The sequence below is a fragment of the Schistocerca cancellata genome, chromosome 6, assembly GCF_023864275.1.
Source record: "Schistocerca cancellata isolate TAMUIC-IGC-003103 chromosome 6, iqSchCanc2.1, whole genome shotgun sequence".
NCBI classification, from domain to species: Eukaryota; Metazoa; Arthropoda; class Insecta; order Orthoptera; family Acrididae; genus Schistocerca; species Schistocerca cancellata.
In genome coordinates, this window is record NC_064631.1 from 414,239,897 (window position 1) to 414,261,738 (window position 21,842).

At 42.4% G+C, this 21,842-nt stretch overlaps 1 protein-coding gene across 1 annotated transcript in view; it reads left to right on the plus strand.

Annotated features, from left to right (window-relative positions):
- The window catches only part of LOC126191126 (sex peptide receptor), a 456,047-nt gene that overhangs the window by 157,341 nt on the left and 276,864 nt on the right, over positions 1-21,842 (plus strand). The window contains exon 2 of the mRNA XM_049931875.1: positions 6,621-6,661. The gene's annotated coding sequence lies outside the window, so the exon portion shown is untranslated. The remainder of the gene's footprint in view (positions 1-6,620; positions 6,662-21,842) is intronic.

The following is a 21,842-nucleotide window of genomic DNA, read 5'->3' on the forward strand; positions in this document are numbered from 1 at the left end:
CAGCCAGTTTTAACACAGGCTCTTCAGGAAGTATTATTTAATACATCTACAGTTACATCTACATCAATACTCCGCAAGCAGCGTTATGGTGTGTAGTGGAGAGTACTTCTTGTACATTTGTCACCTCCCACTTTGCTGCTCCAGTCGTGAAACATCTGTGGGAAGAACGATTGTTGGTAAGCTTCTGTGTGGTCTCGAATCTTTCTAATTTTATCTTTATAATCATTTCGAGGTACATACGAAGAAGGAGGCAATAAGTCAGTTATGTTGGTAAGCTTCTCTGTGGTCTCGAATCTTTCTAATTTTACCTTCATGATCATTTCGAGGTACATACTAAGAAGGAAGCAATATGTCAGTTAAGTCTTCTAGGAACATTCGCTGTGGAAATTTTAAACGGAAACCACACCATGATGCCCAACGCCTCTTTTGTAGCGTCTGCCACTGGAGTTGAAGGAGCGTTATGCTTTCACCCTTATTACGTATACTTGTCCCGAAACGCGCCTCTCTGCTTTCTATTTTCTCGATCAATTGTATCTCGTACGTACCCAAAACTTACGAGCGATATTGGTCAATTGAGGGTTTTGTAAGCTACCTCCTTGTGGGTGGACTACAGCTCTTGGGGATTCTTCTAATGGATCTCTGTCGTCTGACTTACCTGGGGTCAGTTTTATGTGGTCGTCCCTCTTTAAATTGTTCTTGCGCTTCTTTCAGAAAGCCTTTAGCTACATGCTAAATTTCTCGTGTCTAATGCTGTTATTATTAGCGATTTAGATTTGCTTTCAGTAGTAACAATAAATTTCACTCATTATTAGTATAAATTGCTAGTGGAACAGCAACAAATGAAATTAAAGTTTCAGTTACCCTGTAAAATGAATGGAATTACTTTACCATGAAATATATCGTTTCCTCCGAGTGACGACTCCCACTTCCCGCACACTCTTAGAGCATTACAAGAACTGAAACGCAAAAGCGCGTCATCATACATTTTAGGAATGATGGAGACTTGCAGAGTGTGACACCCTATCCTTGGCACTTGAAAATGTAGCAAGATTGAGTGAAAGAGCCATCCTACACACTACGCCATTATTATCTGTATCCGTGTGCACAGGTTAACTGCAGGGTGGCGCTTGGAATACGACTCTGTACCATAAACCGGTCGTGCTGTACCCAGTCCGACACTGTACTGTAGACAGTGATGTTTGTTCTAGGATCAGAAGGTCTCTTATCGTTTTCTATAAATTTTTGCGTGAACCTTAACAGTTTACTATGTACTTAGTGCAGCTACACGGCCCAGTCACATTAATGTGACAACCGACTAAGTTTGTCAACGTGCAATAACCACTCACAGGCGGCAGGTGACAGTACTAGTAATGGAGGGTGTGTAAAGCGTGTGGGGGACACATGGAAAACAGTGCAGTCTTCGTCGCACTGCGGAAACGGAACGATTTATCTGACGTCCAAAAGGACACGATCAATGGATTTTGGGTCCGTCGCCGGTAGCTGAGTGGTCAGCGCGACAGACTGTCAGTCCTAAGAGACCGAGTTCGATTACCGGGTGGGTCGGATGTTTTCTCCTCTCAGGGACCGGGTGTTCTGTTGTCCTTATCATCATTATTGCAACCCAATCGACGACCAAGTCGCCGAAGTGGCGTCAAATCGAACGAGTCGCAAATGGCGAACGGTCTAGCCCACGGGAGGCTCTAGTCACACGGCATTTACATTTAATGGATTTTGGGCCATAGATGGATGAATTTTCGAAACTGCGAAGTTTGCAAACTATTCACGTGCCGCTGTGGTTGAAGTACAGTATGCATGACATAATAGGGCTACTCAAAACCGGCGCCGAGTCACTTGTGGTGCGCCACGGACCATATCTGACGGGGCTGAACGACAGCTGTGGAATTGTGTACGGGAAATAGACCTGCAGCTGTTGAGTAACTGACGGGCCAGATGAACAAAGGGGTTACGAACAGTGTTCCCTTAACGACCATTATGTGAACGTTACGGCGGCTGGGCGTCCGCAGGAGGCGCCTGGTTCATGCATCATCGCTGACTGCTGTTCGGCAGCGACTAATGCTGTAATTTGCACTCCAGTACCGCAACTGGACGTTCACTTTCGCGAAATTTCCAGATGACATTTCCATTGGTGTGTCCGGGTGAAATTTCTCAGCCGACCGAGGCGGCCAAGCGGTTCTAGGCGCTACAGTCTGGAACCGCGCAACCGCTACGGTCGCAGGTTCGAATCCTGCCTCGGGCGTGGATGTGTGTGATGTCCTTCGGTTGGTTAGGTTTAAGTAGTTCTAAGTTCTAGGGGACTGATGACCACAGATGTTAAGTCCCATAGTGCTCAGAGCCATTTGAACCATTTGAACTGATGACCTCAGGAGTTAAGTCCCATAGCGCTCAGAGCCATTTGAACCATTTTTAAAAAGCGACGTAAACAGCATTATAGTTATATTCAGAATCAATGAGATTTCCTTTAATGACAATCAATTGTAGAATGCTCTAATATCTTCCACTGAGTTCACATGTAATACTAACAAACTGTAGTAGTTTCCAAGAAAAACGCTTTGTTCATGTTGCACATTATTTTTATATTATTAGTGGTCTCAAAAAGACCATTCTAACTAGGCCTCTTTAGTGAAGCCCTAGAACATTACATGACTTTTTCTTTGGCAAATAATGGTTAAAAATTTAAAAAATGAATCGTAGAAGGTTTTTCAAATGAAAATTAAAGGTACATACCTAATTCCTCTCGTTCATTACTTGAAAACCATGCAGCTTTCCCACATGTGGAAGACCTGTTGGAAGCCTAGACCTTTCGTGTAGTCACTGATAGTAATTTTATGCAGACATTATGAACCACTGACCGTGGCATTTTCCTGTATGCATCTTATTGTTGATATGATTTCACATTGAAGAAGGGCACTAAGTGTCCAAAACTGGTAAAGCAATTAAATTTCCTTTATGCAGCTGGTTGCTTATTATTTCGTCATATGTGACTAAAGTTGCTGAGCATGGATAAGATACTAATCATTAAGATTTCGTAACAATACATTTCAACTGCCATTTTCGGTGTTTAGCGTGTCATTTATATTTGTAAGTGTTGCCAGCATTCTGATATTTGCATTTTCTCTTTTGTTGTAAGACTTTGTGTGTGTGTGTGTGTGTGTGTGCGTGTGTGTGTGTGTGTGTGTGTGTCTATACATTACGCATATATAATAAGAAAAACCAGGTATTGTTCTAATTTTACAATAAACTAATCACATATACGAAAGAATGGGAGATAAAGCGCTATTAACTGACAACGTGAATGTGACTAAACAAGCACTTTGTATACCAGCCCTATTCATTTGGTCAATTAATTGGACTATTTTACCTGCTTTTGGTTTATATATGTGATTCATTTCTTGTAATATTAGCTGGTCTTTCTTAATATATATCCCCACGTCGTCGCCCATGTCCGTGTTTAACATATATATTGCACACACTTCGTCCTCTCGTGTTCTATGTTCATGTATTCCTCCTCCGTCTCTCCGTGCAGAAGATGTGGAATATTTGTTTATTTCAATCTGTAATTGTAATAGAATAATGAGAACGTTTTTTGCAGCAGCATATCGAGATAATTACATTTCCGTGCAATTTCGACGACAGTGTAGAAATTACAGTGGGTACAGAAAAATGTAAACAATACTCGACAGTCAATATTAACAGAACAAAATGACGTACCGATTCTTGCAGGGAGGAAGGTTATTTTGTGTGTTCAAAGTGACCTCCATTAGCAGCCAAACGACGTCATATTATCCGAACCACGGCAGACAGTGTTGGTGGTGCGATAACCGCACAGGACCCCTCGATAGTAACTCTTAGTTCATTCGGTGTAGCTGGCTTCTGCTGAGAAAGATCATTTTTCATGGTTCGCCATAGATAGAAGGGTACTCAGCAGGTCCTCTACGACCTAACCATCGTCCAGATAGATTTTAATCCAAGTAGGCCCCGGCATCTCTGTGGTAGTGAGGCTGAGCGCCATCTTCTTGTAGATAAAACCTTCCAGTTCCAAACAACTCTCGGACGGCAGGGAAAATCGATGTTTGCAGCTTATGAGGTATAATATTATGGCTCAAAAGAAGAAATTAATGTTTTTAAGCTGGTAATATTAAACTCGTTGTTATTGAACTAGTGTGTGTAGTGTCTCTGTTTGTATGGCTGTGAAGGAAAAAGCTGCGTCGACTACTCCCAAAGCATATGTAATTTCGTACATGTAGACCAGTTACCCACGTGGGGTAGAAGCAGCTGCCGCCTCCGACGGTCGCCTGTAAAATTCTTGAAATGTAAGAGAGAGAAAACTTCTATAGGATCTTCTTGAATTGGGATACTGCCATTCACATTTGGTCATTCGATGATTCTCTGCGAGTGAAATGAGCTCGTTTCAGCAGAATAATCTTTCTCTATGCTTTTGACGGTGTTACTGAAGCAGTTTCTACAGCAAACATCGACCACCAAATGTTCGAAGTCCTGTACAAGCTTGTCGTGCATTAAAATTTATCACAAAATCTTTTGATCAAAAATAAATTCGCAAAGTTACCTTTGAAATGACCCGACTTTATTATGGCAATTACTAAACTCCACATTAACGTTACATATCGCTTGTGAATCTCAAAAAACACAAATTATACAACATGGCGGCTAACATTGGCTGTTTCATTGCACATACTTCATACACGTCCTCTCGCTATTCTGTCTCGCAACAAAGTCCGGTCACATATCGATTTTCTTACATTTCTTCGCTCGCCATGGAACAACTCTAGGTCGAGGAATAAATATTAACTAGGACCCTATAACGATACGAAAGTCCTTGGATCAATCAGCTGATTCATTCACGACACCCAACCGCTAGCACTGGCTAAGGGCAATAGTCAGGAATTTCAGGAGTGGCGGCTTACAATACCACCCACTCTCAATTGCAACTCGTCAGACTAGACGACACAAAAGTTTATCCTGAATAAGAAAAATTGTTGCACGCGTTAATGGCTGAGCTCCGTACACATTATGCGATTATCATTGCACCTCTATCATGCTTTCGTTCCTGTAGTACCATCTAAATATGGCTTTTAGTTGCTCAAAGAACAAATTTACCTCATTCGTTGCTGCACTGGCATCTGCTGAATACCACGTCCAAAGATCTGTTGAGAAAACAATGGACTAACATACCACGCAAATTTGCAACGATGTCATTTTGTTCGAAATATATCAAATGTGAATGAGTGTCTACAGTTTCCTGGACCCCTCTGTATTCACACAGAGAAGTATACATATTGAAGAGCACATCTGCAGCGGCAGTTACATAATCCCCATTACGGAAAGTAGCACGCAATATACACATCTGACTATTTAACTGAATTGTAAAAAATACTTTTCTTTATACATCCAGGCTCTAAGATGCATAAATTCTGGGGTGAGCAAACGACGTGTAGGTGTCCGTGGCAGAATCATGACAAATCCACTTCATACTATGTAATAGACTGCCCTGTGTCCTGTTTAAAGTAATTGAAAGTACAGGTCGTACGGGAAATTGCTGTCTCCGGAAAGTCAAAGGGAGGTGTGTTCCAAAACGCGGCTTTCGCGCGATGTACATTGCTTAACCCTCTTTCGTTTTTGATATGTGGCAGCCTCAGTCACATTGGCTAATGTCTTCGTAACACACGGGCGTGCTCCGTTGCAAAGTTTTCGTGCATCAAGATTTTGAAAGAACGTGGTTGGTGCTTCCACTCTGAGTAAACGGCGATACGGCAGCAGACCAGCGGCATCAACCGAATTTACTACCTCCTTTGGGAACTGTAGGGCCTCAGTGCCAACAACAACATTATCAACAGACTTGTACTCAGTAACTACACTTGATAACATTTGTAGTACTTTTTATTTCGTTGACGTTTTCTTTTTAGGCGGAAGGGCGCAGTAATGGAAGAATGGCCCCCTTTCGAAACCAGTGCATAGTGCAAAGGTTGTTCGAAATATGGGATCCAAGCAGATCAATGAGCTTTGCAATGGCAGATACCAAAATACACACACATGCACACTTACGTCAACACACATACAGTCACATAAAAAAGTGGAAGTAAATATCGGAAAGTTGGCTACACTTACAAGACACCGAAAATGATAGTTGAAACCACAGATGCAACACGGAAAATTAATAACTTTCAAGCGGTTTTCCACACGAGGGAAAGCTGCAAGGTTTTAAATAATGAATCACACGCATTACTGTAAGCACCTTTAAATTAAATTATAAAAAAATTCCATGAACTTTTAAATAAATATATAACCAATATACTATCCCGAAGAAACACACAGTAGTCCAGAACACCCACTGAAGATGGATTTTTAAGAAGGCGAAACGTGTGTGCATGGATAAATAAAATTAAACACTAACGTGCAACATGCAAAAAGGCTTTTTTCTGCACACTACTGCAAATTGATATACAGCAGCTGACACTATGTTTAGCAACATTCAAATATTTTTTACCCACAAAAAAATCAACAGATAGATTATTTTTGAATTCTGTACTATGAAAATGATCAAAGTGTAATTATTACCGAGGCCTCTTTTAATTTGTTCACAGAGAGTCGTCTGCGCAGAATGAGATCACCCCTATTAGCCTATGTAAGTACAACGCATAGTAAATCCTATCTCTCTCTACGACTAACGTACATTTTACAAATACTTGTTGAACTAGCAGAATTGATCATTGTTTGCTTTTCTACCTTCAAATTATACAAGATCTTTCATTTTTCATGTATTACTTTTACTTTTCTTTGTAAACATAGACGAAAAGATTTACGTGTTTTAGACGCAAAATATAGTTTTTTTATTATTTAATTTTTTTAAATCGCATTCCATGGAGCGTAATACGTAGTGCAGTGTTAGTAGAATCAGAAACACAGTGCTGAAAACATAAAAGCGTGAACAGACATGAAGGGCCTTAACTGCTTATGAAAGAAGTGTCACACATATCAGTTCAACCTGAAACTGAGGAGTCATGATGTACAATTGTAAACGGGAATAATATCCCTAATCGCGATGATACAAGTCTTTTCATGTTCGAACACTATAATCGGGTACATAAAAGATGAGCTGTCATAATTCTAACACGTCTAGCAGTGATGGGGAAACTATTGTCATGTAACTTAATGTGTACAATCCTATGTATTAAGTTCTGGCCAGAGAAGTGCCACAAGGTTTAATTCGTTACTTACAATCGCTATCTAGAAAACACGCAACCCAAAATTTTTGCTTAGTAACGGCACGTTTAAAACTTATAGTTCAAGAATTTTTTTTAAATACTTATTCAATGAAACGCCTACACGTAAAGGCATGTAGTGTTGAATTTATTCATTGCAGGACTGATGAACCTGGTAAGTTATTGCTACACAAAACTGCTTCTTTAGTACACACTAAAAGGTGCTGCATAATGAATGCAACCGCTATTTTCGAAGTTGTACGGACGGGGATTGAAGCAACTATTGTAGCACATTGCTGCGTAAGAACATTCCAAAAGATTCCATGTCAAATACAAATAATAGTTTTAATATGAAAACCTTCAATATAATTTTACTTCTATATGAAATTAGACGAAATGAAACCGGTTAGTTCAGTGGAGTGATTTTAATTAACGTTCGAAGCTAGAAATCTTCTTCCTGGATGTCATTTAGTGCTTCTAATTGTAGCTTCAAAAACAAAATCAAATTAAATGAATTATTACTTGATCATTGGATAGTTCTTATTGTCTGTTTCACCACCGAGATTTAGACGTGTCATTACATGCCAAAACCAATCAGTTCTTAAGTTTGAGAAATTCATACTACCACCGAGTGAAAACAAAGCTCCCGTGTCGTACGTAATACAGAACGAGGAAATATGCAGAATACATTTGTGACACGGTGTTACAGGCACACGAAATGTCGCGTTTCTGGAAATACAGAATTACAGGGAGAGACGTGTACACAGCTGCAGATCTACTAAGATTATTCTGGCTTGCTAAAATGTTTTCTGTAAATGGTAGTCTAAGTACTTAATTCTCAACCGCTTGGCCGCATGTTGTGCGTGTTAGTTATCTTGATGGTCGTTGTGGTTCTCCTAATGTGTAGTCTGCTCACAGAGAAACAGTAGGAAGGAATGGGTTTATGTAATAGCAACTGAGTCGAGATTACAGCCCACAGCCATTGCTCCGTAGGTCTGCCTACAAAACTGAGTCGTTCACAATGCGGCTAAAGCTGCTTCTCGAAGCAAATGAAAGCGGAAATAGAAAGAAACACATCTCGTATGCCAGGACCTTCAATGTTGTTGGTCACGTACAGCAATGTTTTGCCCATTTGTAAATCGTATTACTAAGAAATGGGAAGGCGCGGCTAGGAAAATTACATGTAGAAAACTCAGAACTGCTTTCAGGTCTTCAGGCGGGGAGATTCTTTTGCAGCGATATCTGGCAATGGACGTATTTATTCGTAGGATCACAAGAAAATATAGTAAGTAATTTTTTACAAGAAAAAACTTTTTGTGGCTTTCAACTCAGTTATATCTCAAGAAGAGGCACGCAGATTTCTAATTTAATCTGCAGACACCGCCTTCAGAAGGGTTCCTTGAGTTGTAGGATCAAAGAAATAATAAAATAAGGATACATGACTGACGTTTGGAAACGTCTAAAACAGGCTGTCGTAAGTTACAAGCAATTTCATCGTCGAAGCAGTTAACAGTAATCGGATAATAACACAGCGATAAATTATGATGGTAAATGTTTATAGAAAACTAAGTATGTAGCTCTCATTAAAGAATACCCTTGTCTTCTTATTGACTGATTACTTATTGACACTCAGTTAATATTCTTTCATAAAATGTACTATTCACAGCATTAGTTGCGGTTACGAATGGCTTATTGAATACAAAACTGAACAATACTGAACTCGCATTTGGGGAGACCGTTATTCAAATCGCCGTATGCAGAGCTAAATTTAGTTACCCAGGGATATTTTTTTTTTTTTCGCGAGACATGAAATTGGAGTAACACGTCGAGGCATGGGACCTAAATGATCTTGAAATCGTTCTGGGAAACCTGTATGATACTTGACCCATGAGTCTTACAGTGTTACCAACTATTGTTCCTCTGTCATATGTGCTGGGTTCACGGAGTCTATATGGGTATCGACAACATCCGATAAATGGTCGACTGAGTTCAGTTCGGGTGATGTAGGTGACCAAGCCGTTGTTGAGAATTCACGGGTAGGTTCATCAAACCTCCTGCTTGCTACAAAAGGACGGCGAATTCAAGCATTGTCCTGCTGGAAAAGGTCATCGCCTCAGGGTAGTCTATTGTCAGAAGGGGATCCAGCAGATCGGCGTGAATTTCTGTGTAAACTACCTTTCTCTCTGGTCATGGACAAGAGGGCCTGATTGCAACCATGTGATCACACCTGATTCCATTGAAAGGCCTCTAGTCCTAAATTTAATCAATTTTATTTCTAGTAATGATTAATTTGTCTTCATTGAATTCAGAAGAGTGCATTTCCTTTACTCGCGTACGGCACAGTCATGCCTGGGAGAAGGATTGTCTATGGAACCAATTTTATTGATTTTATTTCCTTTTCATTTTATATCAGCGTGCTATGGACGTCTTATCGATAGTTCTAACCACGGATAGGGTCACGGTATGAATGTGTTGATCACTGGAAGTAAAATCAGAATAGCTTTCTTGGCTCTTACTGTTGAGCCGTGGGACTGTCTGCTGAATGTAGTCTTTTTAAAAACTACTTCGTGTGTTTGGTCGGGCAGAATAATAGGGAAGCTGTGGAAATATCCACCGAACTCTTGTTCAAATTTTGTACAGTAAACTGAAGGGAGTCTTGAGGAATTGGTGCTGGCATTTCCAGCATCCAACCGATTGTGCAAAACCCTGCACTGCAGAGTTGGCTATTGCCTGTCCTCCGTCCCCACTCAAGCGACAGCTTTAGAAATTTTCTGAGTCAGTTTGTCGAGGTCTGACGGCGTGCTGAGTGCATCGTCATTTCGAGGGGACAGAATAAAACATTTTTGTTTTGATCCCAGTTAGTCGATTCGCTTCATAGTGTAGGTAACCTCTGTAGAATGACAATACTGTTATAAAGGAAATTACGTCGCTCACATTTGTGTGTATAGATTTTATAGGTTTTAATTTAGTTTTTTGGGAGGACGAATTTGATTTCATTTTCCTCCATCATTAGGAATTTTCCATTGTAGTTTATAGAATTTCTTGAGCAGGATGAGTGGTCACTAGCCAGGTATGTAATTCGTAGGAACTATTAGGACTTTCGTTGATACGGTCAAATTATTTTCTAGTGGGTTTCTTTCACATCTGTAGCGACCGTTTGAGTTTTATTCTGCTCACAAGAACAGGCATGTCCAAGACTTCTGACGATACAACCCTTTGCTAAGAGCATTATGTCAAGAGAGTCTGTTAACAACTAACCACCCGTAAGGAACTATGTTATCTGGATGTCTTTGCTTAGCTAAGAGATAAATCGAGGACAGAATACCTCTCTGATTATGAACGCCATCACGTGCATTACACCACTGCCTTCCACCTCCTGTGATTGTTGATTATAGTTGTCTTTTTAAAAGACGAATGAAGATCATTTCCTGAGCAGTCATGCTGCAGTCACTTCGTCTCCATTGAGCCAAATTACATCAAATTATGTAAATGGCTTTAGAGGACGTTGCACTCGATGCAACTTCCAGATTGAGAGGCATTGTCTGCTCGTGAAAAGAACCAAAGTGACTTCATGGAGTCCATGGATTATAGCGAAAGATGTATCCCATATTTTAATAAAATCAAATTATAAAGTTAGCGGGATGGTAACGTGTTTACGTACCATGCAGCGGGGCCGGGTCCAGTTCCCGGCGGGTTGGAGATATTCTCTGCCGACTGGGTGTTTTATTGTCCTCATCATCACCGACACGCAAGTCGCCCAGTGCAGCGACATCTGAGATAAGACGTGCAACCAGGCTGCGGTACTTCTCTGGTTGGGGTTTCCTGGCCAACAATGCCAAACGATCATTTAATTTTTTTCTTATCACACATAATTGGAGATAGTGACAAACCCGAAAAAATTCTTCTCCTAATGGCTATAATTATTAGACTGCAAATGAAGTAAATACTGATGTAATATTTTCCATTGCATCATCCTCAGTCACCAATAGAAATACATTCACTTATGCATGTTACTTCCAGTAGAAAGACCAATGGACATCTTACACCATAAATGAGCCGCCTCCTGCCTGAACAAGGCATTATTGGCTCGCGAATGCACATCTTAATGAGACACATGCAGCATTACGATACGCCTGTCTGCTCGATGTAACTGAAATCGGGATCTATCAGACTATTGTATACCCATCCGTCGTTACGAAGGACATGGCGGTCTTCGCGGAATCAGGCCAGCCGTTAGCTCCATGTCAGACAGTCGGGAAACGGGTGATGGGAGATAGTGTAGCCCATGCGCTACGTCCGTCTCCGCACAATGATGGAGAAACGAACAGCCCTCACCCGAACTCACAGTAGGTTGTCGGTATTTCCATACAGCTCTGCAGACTTCGTATCGTTCCGTTGCGGCAGTTAAGTATGTGGAAACATTATGTCTGCGACACTAAAGATAAATTGTAGACACTGCTGATTTCGAAATTTTGAATTGTTTTGCAATCTGCTCTACGTACTGTTCAAGTGTCTTCTGCCCACTAACATCATCTCTCTGAAACGGACTGTTCCAATATTGTGTCTACATAAGTTCTGTATGCCGCATCTAGCCTCATAGACGACACATCTTCAGATGGAACAGCCCTTCTAGTGAGTTTCAGTCACTCAGTTAAAAATGTATCCCACAAAGCAAGATTAAGTGTCAGCTTGTCGATACCTGACTGTATAATACTAAGGGCATGTTATCTGGCGCTGTCAGATCCGTCTCAGTTCACTAGATTCACTGTATTACAAGGTAGAGCACTTGCCCGCGAAAGGCAAAGGTCCCGAGTTCGATTCTCGGTCCAGCACACAGTATTAATCTGCCAGGAAGTTTGATATCAGCGCACACTCCGCTGCAGAGTGAAATTCTCATTCTGCTTCAGTTTATTTTTAAAACTACTGCTCGCATCTGATATTCGTTAGATCAAACTTGACTATTGTTTTAACTGCCAGTTAGAAATGAACGTTTTAGCATACGTGAGTTTCAAACTATAAATAGGCAACCAACATTGTGTAATATTGGAGTGCGGGTCTTTATAAGGCGGAATCTAGTGCTATTTGAGTCAGTCTGGTCTGAGTCTACGTTCAGGCTTAGCTTTAATTTCTTTTCTGTCAGTACGTGTTAAAACTCAGCTTTGCTTTCGAAGTCGTAGCATTGCATCGATCGCGTCATTGAATTACGCTTTTTTTATTCCTTCGGCACCATATTTGGTTACAGAGAAGTATGCAGTGCGTCTCGTATTTGTATTTATTTACAGCAGCCTCAGTAAAACTTGTATTACAATATAAAGTGGCACAAGCTATACCGTTAATAATGATTAAATGTTATACGCGGTTATTCTGATGCAACTGGCTAACAATAGTACAAAGAAAATAAATTCATATGTAACCGGTACAAATACTAATAGACGCCAAATTTGGTACCCATTTACGTAACCAAAAATGTTGACGTGGAGGACGTGGTATACATTTACGTAACCAAAATTGTTGGCTTGGAGAACGATGAACAGGTGTATACTATGTGATGTGTGTACTGTCGTAGCGTTATACTCTGGGAGTGTCGTGCAACACGGAGGGTGAAATTTCCGCAGTATCGAGCGCCGGACTGCCTGCTCTCGGCGTGCGTGCTGAGACCGCGAAGGGAAACTGCTGCGTGCACACAGCTTGGCTGGCAATTCGTCAGATCTGCCGACGCCCTCGAATGCCTGCGACTCCCTCTGTCGGCGGCGTCTCCGTCAACGCGTCTGCAATTTGCTCCTCAAGTCGCCTGTTCGCCTACTGCGGAGAGGCTGCTCTCGAGCGCACAGCCGCGAATTAAGTACAAAGCGGTTTCGTGGCTCCGTGTAGACACCGACTTAATCATCAGACCTGAAAGCTAGTTTACGTCGTCACTGTTTCGACTGTGGTTGCTAAGGCGCAGTCATGTATTAGCTTTCCTCATTAGAATGTTTTTATTGTGTTATCGGACGTATTTACCTATTATACGAGCCATGTAATGCGTTTTGTTAGAAGGTTTTATTTTCTTCCTTGGATCAATTGTTTCTGTCATACCAATTCTTCACTGTTTCCGTTTCCTTTCAGAGACAGTTTTCTCTGGTCTTGCCCCTGGGCACAGTATCTTCAGCATCATTCTCCTTTGCTCAGTTATAATAAAAAGTTTCTCCAAATTTACGCTTCATCTTATAGGAGTCAAATGAAAACCTTAAATTTTTTATAACAAAACGAAATTTTGCGCTGTTATCCTGTAAGTTGGCAAGCCTGCTACAGACAGCATGCAGAATGGCCTGTAGGTGGCAGCATAATGCACATGCACACATACCGTCGCAGTATCAGTATAAAGATGGCCGCCACATTTGCGGCTAGCACCAGGGAAGAACAGCGTTATGTTACTCGGTTTTTGCGTAGTGAAGGTGTGAAACCTATTGAAATTCATCGAAGAATGAAGATTCAGTACGGTGAGATGCATGTTTGTCACAGCAGCATGTTTACTAATGGAGTAGGAAGTTGGCAAATGATGTGACTTCAGTGGACGGTGCTCCTCGTACAGGTCAGGCACAACGAGTTGTGACTCCACAGAACATTGCAGCAGTTGAAGCCACAGTGAAGGAAAAACGCAGAGCGACACTGAATGACATTGCAGCTTGTTTACAGATTCGACATGGGGAAGCACACCACACTGTGCATGATGTGCTCCAGTTTCACAAAGTGTCTGCAAGATGGGTGCCACGCCAGCTGACTCCTGAAATTGAGGGAACGACATGTTGATGCTTTTGAAGAACTTCTTCGGCGCTTTGAGCGAGAAGGTGATGGCTTCCTTGCAAGAATCCTTACTGGGGACAAAACCTAGGTTCATTTCCACCAACCGGAAACGGAAATCCACCATACTCATCAGACCTTGCCCCAAGAGATTTCCATATGTCTGGACCACTCAAAGGCGCAATGGGAGGAGAGAAGTTCCGTTCTGATGAAGAGGTACGCCACGCTGTGCATGAGTGGTTGCGCAGACTACCAAAAGAATTTTTTTCCAAAGGAATTTATGCACTTTGTAAGCGCTGGAGGACTTGCATTGAGCGGGGGGGGGGGGGGGAGATTATGATGCAAAGTGATACAGCTTTGTACCACTTCTGCACAATAAATAATATTTAAAAAAAAAAACATTTAAGGTTTTCATTTGACTCACCCTCGTATGTTGGCAACCAAATAGAATAGAAACTTAGTTGAAGGATATAAGCTAGCTATTTTTCGCTCATATTACGAATCAAAGACCGTCGACGTATTTGATGTTCTTCCGATAAGTACTTCTGAGCGAAAACTCCTACATAAGAATTTCCAAGATTAACCACACAGAGAGTGGACGTACTTTTATTCGTAAAATACGTATTTTCCTGTCTTTGTGTGTCAAGTCAAGCATTATGGAAGCATAAAAAAGGATGATGATGGTGTTTGATTTATTGGGCGATTAACTGCGCGGTTATCAGCGTCCGTACAAAATTTCCAGTCGTTACCCAGTACAATCCCGCAAATTTCATTTACGATGAATTTCATGAATGATGAAATGACGAGGACAACACAAACACACGGTCAACGGGTGGAAAAAAATCCCCAACCTGGCCGCATAAAAAAGGAAATGAAGTATTACAAAATTAAGAAAATATAGTTTCTTTGTAGATTGACATTATAAAAAGTTTTGTGTTGTACTTTCTGTTTTTCCTCTTTCATACAAATTTTAAACTAAGAACATACTCAAAATTATGCTATTGTTTATTACTATTACCTATGTAACGAACTCTCTCAGATAATGTTCTACATTTCTAGATTGGTACTGCAGTGTACCGAATTGAGGCTCAAACGCGGACATAGAATTTTCACAGCTATCAAACACCCGGTACTTTTACGCTAGCATGACTGGCAAGCTGAGTTTCGATCTTAGAAAGAAAAGGATGTGCTGTAGAGAAGCTCGGAAGCGGCCTTAGTGTTCTTAGTATACAAATCCGTTTGCTTGTAAGATACCCCACAACAGGGCAAAGTATGTGCGTTGTGGACAGTTTGAGTGGTGGCTGAAACTCCAGTACATGCTTGCTTACCTCATTAATTGAAAGGTTCTCTTTTGTTCGTGTCCTATCTGTACCTTTAATGTAATGCGGTCAAGTTCTGGTGAAAATGAATAATGCAGCTTTATATGTGGGTTTATGCGTGCAGTTCAGCCACATTAATGTGGCCATTGCCTACGTTCAACGTCAGCTTGCAACAACCGCTCACACACGGCAGGTGGCAGCACTAGGACTGGAGGTTATATATGGCATGTCAGGGGGGGGGGGGGGGGAGGGGGAACGCGTACAACAGTGCAATGGTTGTCGTAATGCTGAAACGGAGCTATTTATCTGATTTTCCGGAAGCATTTCCTGAACGGCTACGTCTGTAACCTCTTCTCTTACCGCCGTGGTTAATGTATACCGTGCATAGCAAAATGGCGCTAGCCAAAGTCGGCGTCGAGGCATCTGTGACGCATCACGGTCCATAGGTGACAAGCCTGAAAAACGGCTGCGGAGATATGGAAGAACAGGCCTGCAGCGGTTGAGCAACTGATCGTCCTGATGAACCAAGAGGCTACGAACAGTATCCGCTCAACGATCGTTCAGCGAAAAGTTGCTGCGTGTGAGTCTCTGCAGCAGGCCCGGGTTCGCGCCCCCATGCTGACTGCCGTTCATCGGCAACGAAGGCTAGAATCAGCAAGCCAAAACGCCAGCTCGACGTCGACTGAGTGTTGACAGGTGACCTTTTCAGTTGAGTCACGTTTTATGCTCCATCGGACAGTTGTCCGTTGGAGTGTACCGCATAACACGTCTGAAAACAAACACCCCGCACCAATCGCCGGAAACATCCAGAATGGAGGGAACCTGCTGGGTGATCTCGTCATTCTGCAAGACACAATGGATGAAAAGCAGTACGAACCTCTCCAGAGGCCCATGTCCACCCCTACAAGCGGCTGTTCCTCCTCGCCACGATGGCATTTACCAGCAGGACAATACGACGTGTCGCACAGCTCGCAGTGTTCGTGCGTGGTTCGAAGAGCACTAGAATGAGTTTACCGAACTCCCCTGGCCCCCCAACTCCCTGGGTTTAAACGAAGCCGTGAATCTGTGGGGCCACCGTTAGCGAGCTGTTCCCGCCGTGGATCCTCAGCCGAGACACCTTTCGCATCTGGCCCCGCATTCCGGTTGCTACCGTCCAGATGCTACCGGGACTACTACATGGAGGTGGGGCCTCGTGAAGATCTTTTGTCCTCTTCCTTGTGTAAACGACAGCTATATTATAAAACTATTATGCATCGTATTCGGAACCGAAAATCGTAATTCAACGATATGAATTCTCATAATCAAGACCGCCCGTTTGTATAGAACGTAGCACTAATCACTTGGTGCTTAAACCTCATTTTATGGAATTTGTTGTAGTATAAACTATGTCAGCACAAGCTACAAACATGAACAGATCGAGTGTTAAATGATAATTTTTCTCTGTCGTAAGTAGGGCGCGAACAGATTAACAGGTCTCCTAACTGCACAGGCGGAGCGATAAACGGAGGTGTAGCGGCAGTGACGTGAACTCGAATGTGAAGCTTGGCAGCTAACGCACGAATGCATATCTCACATAATTTATAAGGTAGAGCTAGCGAGTGTGCGAATGACCATTGTAATAAGTCATACCAGTACTGCTAATAACGCCACAAATCAATGGTCTTTAACTAGAGTACCGAATAAAAATAATCAGCGTGTAGACTTGAGGTTTTCATACTTTTGGGTCCGCGGCTCCTTCCGTACAAGAGATTGGACTCGAAGTGTTAAGGAATAAAATTAAGTTTCGAAACAAATGTGTAACAATAATTATTCTTTTATTATCTTTTCACATAACATATTTTATAGTTGCTTTAATTCTATTACGTCTTATCCACGTAACAAAAAGAAATTTAAAAGACGAGGTATCTTTTTCATCATTAGTTCTTTAAATCTCGTACAAGAATGGAAATTGCGTCTAGAATCTCTATCTCCACATTCATTCGAGATCTATGAGTTGTGTGAGAAAAGTAATGAGACTGATATTTTATCGACCAAAGTTTTCATTTTTATCTAACAACAATATTTTTCCTTGAAACTAGTTCAAATGGTTCAAATGGCTCTGAGCACCATGGGACTAAACATCTGAGGTCATCAGTCACCTAGAATTTAGAACTACCTTAGAATGACCTAAGTAACCTAAGGACATTACACACATACGTGCCCGAGGCACGATTCGAACCTGCGACCGTAGCGGTCGCTCGGTTCCGGGCTGAAGCGCCTAGAACTGGTCGGCCACAACAGCCAGCTTGAAACTAGTTCTTTACGGCAGCTATACACCGGTGGAGTCGTTGTTCCAGCCTTGGTAGCAGCACTGAAGTGCTTCAACTGGCAAGGCATTAAGCATGTCGGTCACATTCTTTTTAATGTTCTCCAGAGTCCCAGAATGACGTCATTTTAAGAATTTTTCGATCTGGGGAAAATACAAAATGTCATAAGAACTCAGCTAAAGTGAATAGGGGGCTGTGTAACAACAGGATTTCGTTATAAGGTCAAAAATACCGCGATGGAAATGGCCGTGTGACATGGGTTTTTGTCATAATGCAGCATCCACTTGTTTATAAATGTCCGGTCTCACTCGAATCATCCTCTTCCTGATGTTTTAAGGGATGTCTTTGTGAAACACTTGGCTGATACCTTGTCCTGGAGAAAGAATAGCACGCGAATTTTCGACGTTTGGTCTGTTTTTGAAGTTGAAGATATCACTGAGCGCGGTTCATCTTCAACGTGACCTTGGCCTTGTAGAAAAGGTTTGTACCAGCGAGAAACTTGTGCTCTTGACTAGGAATGGTCCCCATTGGCCCTTTTTAAGTTTTCAGAAGTCACAATCACGGATTCCCCGAGTTTAACATAAAACTTGATTTCATAACGTTGATAAAACATCTGCTGTTTTCCACTTTCTTAACGCACAACAGAAATACAGCTTCGTTGATGGCAGTCTCAAAAATCACTTGATGGCTGTACGGATCTTAAACTCGAACTGAGCAACTGGAAGGAGCGAACACACCGGCATACACAAGTAGAACAACACAACGTTGCCCAATAGCTCGTATTTTTGTCAGTGTCATTGCTTTACTGACACACCTCGCATATGTCGTATTTATCACTGCCAATTCTGAAAAATCTACCTCACACAAGTAGGATGCTGCAAAAGGTATCATACGTTGTAGCTCCTTGTTACCTATTTGCGAATACTCCCGCTTCACCTAGCACCAAAACTCGAGCTGTAATGAGGAAACGAACTTGGAATTCCCTGTGACGCATGAATGAATATCAATAAATTGGTCTTGTTCCACTTGTAAGTGTTGATGGGAGGTTTGTTGTGAAAGGGTGTTTGATCCAGTTATGTTGATCCACCTCTTCTGGAAAATACTTCAAGAAGTAACCATTGAGTTTGGTTAAATGGCCGACAAGCACAAACTTTAAGTCTTCACTTAACAGAAAATGACTGACTTCTCAAACCTCGCGAAGAGCAGGGAGAACGTAATCAGCGAAGTTTTTCTTCCACATTAGGAATTTATTTCGGGAAGGTGATATTTTTTCTATCAGGTGACAAATGTTGGTCTTATTGCCTTGAAGGGATGCATTCAATGGATTAGAGTTTTTCAGAGATGTCACAACGATACACCAACTCCAAAACAAAGTGACCGTCTACAAAGTTCTTGGAACTCAAAAGTTTTCCCTGAACCACATAAAGTTCATTATTCAGTTCATACACACAATTCAGGACTTTCACAACTGAGACTCAGCGAAAGCCTCGGTGACAAATCATGGAAATGAAAATGTGCTCACCTCGTATACCAATCACCATGTCAATGCACATCTTTTGAAAAGATGTCGCCTTAGGTGGCCTACTTCTAATCACGTTTACAACTTCGATCACTGTTTGAAGAACCTTATGGGGAAGACCCATGCTTTTTCATTCCGTTGGTTCTAGGTGAATAAATAGCGTGTCGAAATAGTTGGAGGAGTCTCTTAACGGATCAGAGCTTGCAATCCGGTGAACTGTGAAAGGCGCTGCACAGGAATGTCGGAGGTAACATTCTGAAACCTTCTCCCTGGGCGACGCAGCTGAAGGAACCTCAGTCTATCCTAATTTCTTCTAACACTTCCCTTCAACAAAAGGTTTTCTTTTATACTGTCCTGCTTCGAAAGTGATGTATAATACGTAGATTTGCAATACAGTTGTCGTTTACACAAAGAAAGAAGACAAAATGTATCCACGAGGCCCCACCTCCACGTGGTGCTGCATGGGCGACAGAGCCCGCTGCTGCCTCAGCTGCGTAGTATGAGAGCTACGCGCTGGACCACTGCTCCCAGCTAAGGAGACTGCGCGGAGCACTACGGCCCGCACAAAACGTCTTAGATGGCGAGCCTTAGTAGTCCAAATGCAGCACGGAAAAAATTTCGTCCAGATAGTTCTCTGTGCCTGGTACACGCCGCATAAACTGTTCCAAGTCACTAACGCTTCGTTTGGAACAACCCTCTAAATACCCTTCCTTTTGGCACTGCCAGTGGTCCATCAATTTTTCAATTGTCGCTGCTAAAAAGGCAAAGCGTTTGGTGGCCAATTTTGATGCCATGTCTGCCGTTCCTTAACGAGCCAGTCTCAAGTGTAATATCGAAAAATGCAAATCCATTGTCCCTCATGTGGAATATCTCGGTCATGTTCTCAATGCATCAAGAATACCGACCCGTTCCAATTTGTGTAGCAACTCCGAATTCGAATGAATACCAAGCGGGCTTCATTATTATCGCAAGTTCATCCCGCATGCCGTGACCACAGCGGAACCACTCCATCACACGCTGCGCAAAAATATGTTGAACTGGACTTTCGCCTGCGATAAATCTATCGAGATCTCAAGCAAGCCCTGCTCCATCCGACATGCTGTATGGATTGCGACACATCTAAACCTTTAATTGTAGTAGTCGATGCCTCTGATCACAGCTGGGGCAGGGTGTTATCTCTCTAGGTTGTGTGGAACGCCCTGTTGAATTCAAATTTAGAACTCTGATACAGGCACAACACAACTACAGCCAAACGGGAAAGGAAGGCCTGACTACTGTTTCCGCAGTCAAAAAATTCCATGATTATGTGTACGGCTGACATTTCACATTACTGACTGATCATTAGCCTCTTTTATCGTTGTTAAAAAGAGCCTCCACTATTCCGACCAAATCAGCATGTCGCTTCTAGGGATGGGCATTGTTTTTGCCTCGTTACTCATAGGACGTAAGACATCACTCGACAGGCAAATACTTACATTCCTTCGAGATTACCATAGGGACAAGAGACGTATTTAGATTCAGAAACAGAGGTCTGTTGCCAGATGAACACAGAAGAGAAAGAAGCCTTAAAACCCTTCCCTTGGGAGCAAACGTCATGGCCTGTCGCTCCTCGGGGGTTCCAGTTTTTCGAAGAATACTCCATCCGGTGCACCGATGGTGACTGATGTGTAGAAAACAATTGGACCATCCGGAAGACCAAGCATACTGGCGCACGTGTCAATAGTTCTCCACCTTAAATGTAGTGTTCTTGTTGCAGGGAGACGATTGTCACACTTGCATCATGATCCCACCTATTCTGGGGCACGACATCCAGTCCCTCCGGCATCAGGGCCTGTAGGGCGTAGTGCTCACAAAGAGCCTGACCCATCAACATGTACATTGACGAGGTATCGATGCAGATATTACCTGAATGGTGGGGGTATGCAAGATCTGCGAAAACAAAAAGACCGTACCTGCTCATAGATATTTCCCTTGACCAGTTGCTTTAGCGACATACTCGCGGATCCATATAAACTTCGCAGACCACTTTCTTGGCTACTCATGGTTTATCATGGGCCGGCCGTTGTGACAGAGCGGTTCTGGGCGCTTCAGTCTGGAACCACGCGACTGCTACGGCACGGATGTGCGTGGTGTCCTTATGTTAGTTAGGTTTAAGTAGTTCTAAGTTCTAGGGGACTGATGACCCCAGAAGTTAAGTCCCATTGTGCTCAGAGCCATTTTAACCATTTTCGTTTATCATGGTAGACGCGGGAATGGATTAGCGGAAGGTTTTGTTTTCACATTCAGTAACAATTAGCAAATTTGCACCACCATCGTGAATCAGCGGAAGCCCTCACTATGCTATTGGCATCTTTTCGCTCTACCACTCAGGATGCTGCCAGCCCAGACGAGAAGTTCCATGCATGTCAGCACTGGTCCAGTCCCTCCAACCTCAATCCTGTGACTCCCCATCCCCATCCACAGTCCCGGTGCTAACGTTATCTTGTCAAAGGTGATATCTGGCGGTAGGTTTTCTCCAAAAATGGACACCAATGAGCCCGAGCAGTGGTTATCCATTTACTGGAATAGCCATGGTGAATGTACGACTTTACGACGGTCTCGTTTATCACAACCTTGTAAACCAGGTGCCCCCATGAAACTCCAGGACGCACCCTGGCCGTGGATTGTCATGATCATTAGC